The following is a 5,919-nucleotide window of genomic DNA, read 5'->3' as shown; positions in this document are numbered from 1 at the left end:
GAGGTAAAGAACAAACACCTCATCACAGACCCCTGCAAGCGTCAACCCGGCTTTGACCTAGCACGTTATGATTGGGCCCTCCTCAATGGCTATCGAACAGGCCATGGCCGGTGTGCCGCTATGTTCCATCGCTGGGGAGCCAGAGACGACCTGAACTGCCCCTGCGGCTACAGACAGACTATGACCCACATAGTCAATGACTGCCACCTCTCCAGATTCAAAGGAGGTCTCGAAACTTTACATCAGGCTCAACCTGATGCTGTTGACTGGCTACGGAAGAAGGGCAAACGCTAGAAGAACCAGAGAAGATCATTGTTTATCTTATGGGACTAAATTTTTGATAACTATACTCAGACTCTATGAACCTAGTGTACTCTTAACCCTTGATGATAATTGCTTATTTTTGCCTTTTACCTGTTTCACCCTAATAAACCTTGTATTGTTTAGACCAGTTCCCAGCTCCCTGCTGTGAATACTTTTACATGCTGCAGCAGCAGGCCCCCAAACCCCTTTTAAGTTAAATAACAACAGCAATCAGGCAGGAGCAATGAATTAAAGGGATACAAATGGAAGAGAAGAAGTCAAACTCTCCCTATCTTCAGATGAAATGATAATATATATGTTAGAAAGTGAATTATTTTATTATTATTTTTTATTACCAAAGCACTGCCCAGCTGTTACAAGATCACGGCTAAGCTCTGGCACATGGTGGTGCATGGGGTTGAACCTGGGACTTTGGAGCCTAGGACATAAGAAACTCTTCACGTAACTATTATGCTCTCTTCTCCACTCACAAAGTGAAATATATATATTAAAAAAAAAAAAAACCTAAAGAATCCAGCAGGAGGCTCTTGGAAATCACTAGGCAATATACTAAGGTGTCAGGCTACAAAATTAACATAGAAAGCAAAGGCATAGTTAGATGTTCTAACATGCACATAACTGAAATCCTTAAAGAACAAAAGCCAAACTTGGAAAGAAAATGTCAAAGCCAATAAGACGTCAAAACTTATATTCAATAGACAGTGTGAAACCCAAACAAGATAAATAAAAATCTGTATGTGTGCAATAATAAAGATGAAGAATGGAACAAATGAAAAGAGCAAATGAATATGGTAAACATATTTTTAAATATAAAGAACACTAGAAGTTTTAAAAACTGTCCTCTCTAGCTTAAGTACCTACAAACAGAAATGCAAGACAACACAACTAGAAGTTTCTTTGATCTTTGAATTGTGCACAAAGAAGTTGGAAGTGCCAGTTAATGTTCAACCTGGTTAGGGAAGGATGTTATATTCTCTGATTAGCCTCTATTTTTAAGAGTAATAAAACATCACTTAATTTCCAAGGATTAAAGAGGAAAAATAGACAGTGACAACAGTGTTTAAAAGAAATTTTTAAAAAAGAAGAAAATATAAGCCAGTATTAAAGCTCAAATACAACAATAATTTTCTTAATTTTACATGGAATTAAAACTCCAATTATATGTGGAGATATTTCCCATGAGACCCGAAACCAGAATGGATGGTGGCTATGCTAATTTGCAGACTGACAGCAGAGGTCTTAGCAAGTGCAATGAAGGAAATTGCATAATAAAAAATAAATAAATAAGTAAAAAGGTATAAAGATTGGAGCAACACAAATGTAACTGCCAGTATTTACAGATGCAATTATATATGTATAACACCCAAAATAACATACAGGGGAAATCATTAGAATAAGTAACCTAGAAAAGATGATGGTTGTACTATTTGTGCTTCTATCTACCAGTTAGAAAGTGAATTATTTTATTATTATTTTTTATTACCAAAGCACTGCCCAGCTATTACAAGAACATGGGTAATCTCTGACACATGGTGGTACATGGGATTGAACCTGGGACTTTTGGAGCCTAGGACATAAGAAACTCTTTGCATAAATATTATGTTCTCTCCTCCACTCACAAAGTGAAAACTTAAGATACAGTTGCAACGATGTTGAAATTATCAGATGCTTACAAAGAACCTATTGTAAATGCTCCATGTGAACATTATTGAGAGGACTGGGAAGGCAACATAATGTTATGCAAAAAAACTTCCATGTCTGAGGTTCCAAAGTCCCAGGTTCAATTCCCTGTACCACCATAAGTCAGAGATGAGACGTACTCTGGTCCCTCTCCCCCCTCTCCCATCTTTAAAATAAATTTTAAAAAGATTAAAAATATGGAGAATAAATAAAGGAAGACATAACTAAAAAAGGAATTTGCCATGTCATACATTTTACAACTCAGTATTGTACAAATGTCAGTTCTCTCTAGATTTGATAAATATTTATTGAAATTCCAATGAAGAAACTCCAGCAGATAAGTGTGCCTTTGCATGTGTGATTGATCATGTGTGATTATATGATTATATATATATATATATATGTGTGTGTGTGTGTGTGTGTGTGTGTGTGTGTGTATGTGTGATTGATTCTGATATTTATACAGAAATATGGGCTTAAACAACTGAACCTTTTTTTTTTAACTGGTGAATTGTTAAAAAATTTCTTTAATGGGGGATGTTTCACAGTAAATACAATATGTTTATACATGTATAACATTTCTCATTTTTCCACACAACAATACGACCCCCACTGGGTCCTTTGCCATCGGCTCCAGGACTTGAACTCCCCCACCCCCACCCACCCACCCCAGAGTCTTTTACTTTGGTGCAATATACCAACTTCCAGTCCAAATTCTGCTTAGTGTTTTCTCTTCTGATCTTGTTTTTCAATAAGACTGAGACATTCTTGAAGAAGGCAAGTGAGAGGCTGGGTTCTACTTGACATCAAGATCTATTATAATGTCAGAGATTTTTTTTTTTTTTTTTTTTTACAATGTGGCTGTGAATCAAATAGAAGCAAATGCGTCAGCAGGTAATAATAATGTTCAAAACCAAAGCCACTCATCTGTGGACACTTGTTCAATGTGAATGGTAGCATTCAAAGCAGTGAGGGGAATCATGTTTGTTTCTTTCTTAAGACTGAATTACTTTTCTCATGAGGGAGAGTAAGATAAAGAGGAAGGCCAGTACAAGGCCCTGATATAATGGAGTGCTAGTCCTGTACCCTGTAACTCAGCCACCTACCCTGCCACTGATGAAGCTTTTTTTTTTTTTTATTTTTTTTTATTTTTTAAAACTTTTTTTTTTTTTTAAATATTTATTTTATTTATTCCCTTTTGTTGCCCTTGTTGTTTTATTGTTGTAGTTATTATTGTTGTTGTCGTTGTTGGATAGGACAGAGAGAAATGGAGAGAGGAGGGGAAGACAGAGAGGAGGAGAGAAAGACACCTGCAGACCTGCTTCACCGCCTGTGAAGCGACTCCCCTGCAGGTGGGGAGCCGGGGTTCGAACCGGGATCCTTACGCCGGTCCTTGTGCTTTGCGCCACCTGCGCTTAGGATGAAGCTTTTTAATGCATGGCAGTAAAGCGGATTTCCAGCAGAGAAAGATTGTTCTTTACCTCTCAGATATCGACAAACCATTCCCAAGTGACTGCAGATCTAAACAGAAAAGGCCAAAACAAGTTGCTAGAAAATAACACAGGGTAATTTATTTTTCTTTTCTTCTCTCTTTTTAAAAATTTTTATTTATAAAAAGGAAACACTGAAAAAAAAAAAAAAACAGAGGATAAGAGGGGGACAACTCCACACAATTCCCAACACCAGAACTCTGTATCCCATCCCCTCCCCTGATAGCTTTCCTATTCTTTATCCCTGTGGGAGTATGGATCCAGGGATCTTATGGGATGCAGAAGGTGGGAGGTCTGGCTTCCTTAATTGCTTCTCCGCTGAACATGGGCATTGACAGGTGGATCCATACTCCCAGCCTGTCTCTCTCTTTCCCTAGTTCCTGGGGAAGCAGGGCTCCAGGACATGTTGGTGGGGTCGTCTGCCCAAGGAAGTCCCGTTGGCATCATTTTAGCGTCTGGAACCTGGTGGCTGAAAAAAAGAGTTAAAATACAGAGCCCCCCCCCCAAAAAAAAAAAAAAAAGATTGTTAACTAATCATGAACCTAAAGGGCTGGAATAGTTCAGATGAAGAGTTGGAGGGTCTCTGTTTTGTAGATGGTTCATTGTCCTTTTTGGTTATATTCCAAAGATCCCATGACTATATATGTATTTTTTTCCTGAGCCTGACATCTGATATGCAATTGGTTCTAAGTTATTATCTGAAGAGATGATGTCATGGATGGAAAAAGCTGGATCATGGAAGAGAGTAGCTCCCAAATATGGGAAAGCTGTGTAAATATTATTGACTGTAAAGATGGAAATAGAAAAAGAAAGTGAAAGAGACCGCAGTGACTAAGCTTCCTTCAGTAGGGGTAGGTGGTAGGGATATAGGCTTGAACCTGGGTGGTTCACAAAGACAAAACAGTGCACTATCCAAGTGAGCTCTTCCCCTGGCTCAGGATATTTTCTTTATGATCTCAAGGTACAGGAGAAATTTCTTAACCAAATGTTAACCATTAAAAAAAAATAAAGGAAACAACGTTAAAAGAAAATACACCCTGACAATTCTGACTACTTTAAATATAAAGTTGTTATAATCAAAGGAGACTTTTAAAAAGCATATTCTGTGGGTCAAGTGGTGGCACACCTGGTTAAGTGCATACATTACAGTGCACAAGAACCAAGGTTCAAGGCCCTGGTTCCCACCTGCAAGGGGAAAATTTCACAAGTTGTAAAGCAGGATGCCGGTGTCTCTCTATCCTCCTCTCTCTCCATCTCCTCTCGATTTCTCTCTGTCCTATCTAAAATTATATATATTTCCACTGATGACACTTTTAGTGCCACGTGTTTGGGCCACTGAGACCCCATGATGGAACTGAGGAGCTGAGGAAAGGACAAAAAGAAAAAATACACACACACACACACACACTGTTTATTGGACGGAGAGAAATTGAAAGGGAAGGGGGACATGGAAAGAGAGACAGAGTACCTTTATCACTGCTTTACCACTTGTGAAGTGTCCCCTCAGCATGTATAGACTAGGATATTCAATCCAGGTCCTTGCAGGTTGTAATATGTGTGCTCACCTGGATTCACTACCTCCTGGCGTCAGACTTTTATGGAAATGAAGAAGCAAGTCATGGAGTGAGAGAAAACAGCTGTAGTACAGGAACTCACAAGCAGTATCCAGAATATGTGAAGACTTATTACCAATAAATGAAACAGATAGTGAGAATGAATTAGTTAATTAATTAAATACATCTATGAAACACAACTGGTGAAGCAGGGCTGTTAGGTGTTTCTCTGCCTTGTTCCCTATCTCCTGAGTCTCAATTTCTGGATGTCTGTAGCCAGTAAATCAAGATAATAAAAAATAGTGTAAGAAGTAAATACATCCATGAAATTTTGAGTAGGTTAATTCACATTAGTAGTCAGACATAAGCTCATCAGCAGTACAGCAAGGTAGCATTCCTCACTGACTAGACTGCTTTGCATAAAGGGAAAGAGTTTTCTATGCATAAAGGGAAAGAGTTTCTCCACACAGCGATGTGGCAGAATCTCTGGAACATTACCCTGAGCAAAATAAATCAGACATTTATGCCGTACAAGTCTACTTCTTAAACAACATTAGATGGTCAGAACTAAACAATAGCATATGGGAGAAAAACTTAGTTGGTAAAATGATAAGGAGATGGCAGGTAATGACAAGGATAAAAACCAGAATGATCATTTCCTTTTAGGAGGGTGGTACTGGTGACAAGAGAGTGACAGGATCTGCAGAGGAAATTTGTGGGTGTTTGTTGACAATGCTCTGGTTCTTGGTGTGGGTTTGATGATATGTTTAGCTGTTTTATGATAATGTGCTCCACTGTGTGCAATTTCAACAGTTTTTCTGTATGTGTGTTATGCTTTACACTTAGTTAAGTCCAAAAAAAAAAAAAAAAGA

General features: G+C 38.3%; 1 non-coding gene across 1 annotated transcript; it reads left to right on the top strand.

Moving 5' to 3' along the window:
* The first annotated feature begins 4,790 nt into the window (after positions 1–4,790).
* LOC132537405 (small nucleolar RNA SNORD66) lies at positions 4,791–4,864 on the top strand. The gene has a single exon (XR_009548838.1). It is a non-coding gene; the product is annotated as a small nucleolar RNA SNORD66 (small nucleolar RNA).
* Positions 4,865–5,919: the final 1,055 nt, after the last annotated feature.

Source organism: Erinaceus europaeus, chromosome 2, assembly GCF_950295315.1.
Source record: "Erinaceus europaeus chromosome 2, mEriEur2.1, whole genome shotgun sequence".
Taxonomy (NCBI): domain Eukaryota; kingdom Metazoa; phylum Chordata; class Mammalia; order Eulipotyphla; family Erinaceidae; genus Erinaceus; species Erinaceus europaeus.
Note: the sequence above shows the minus strand (reverse complement) of the source record. Positions and strands in the feature narration are given on the sequence as shown.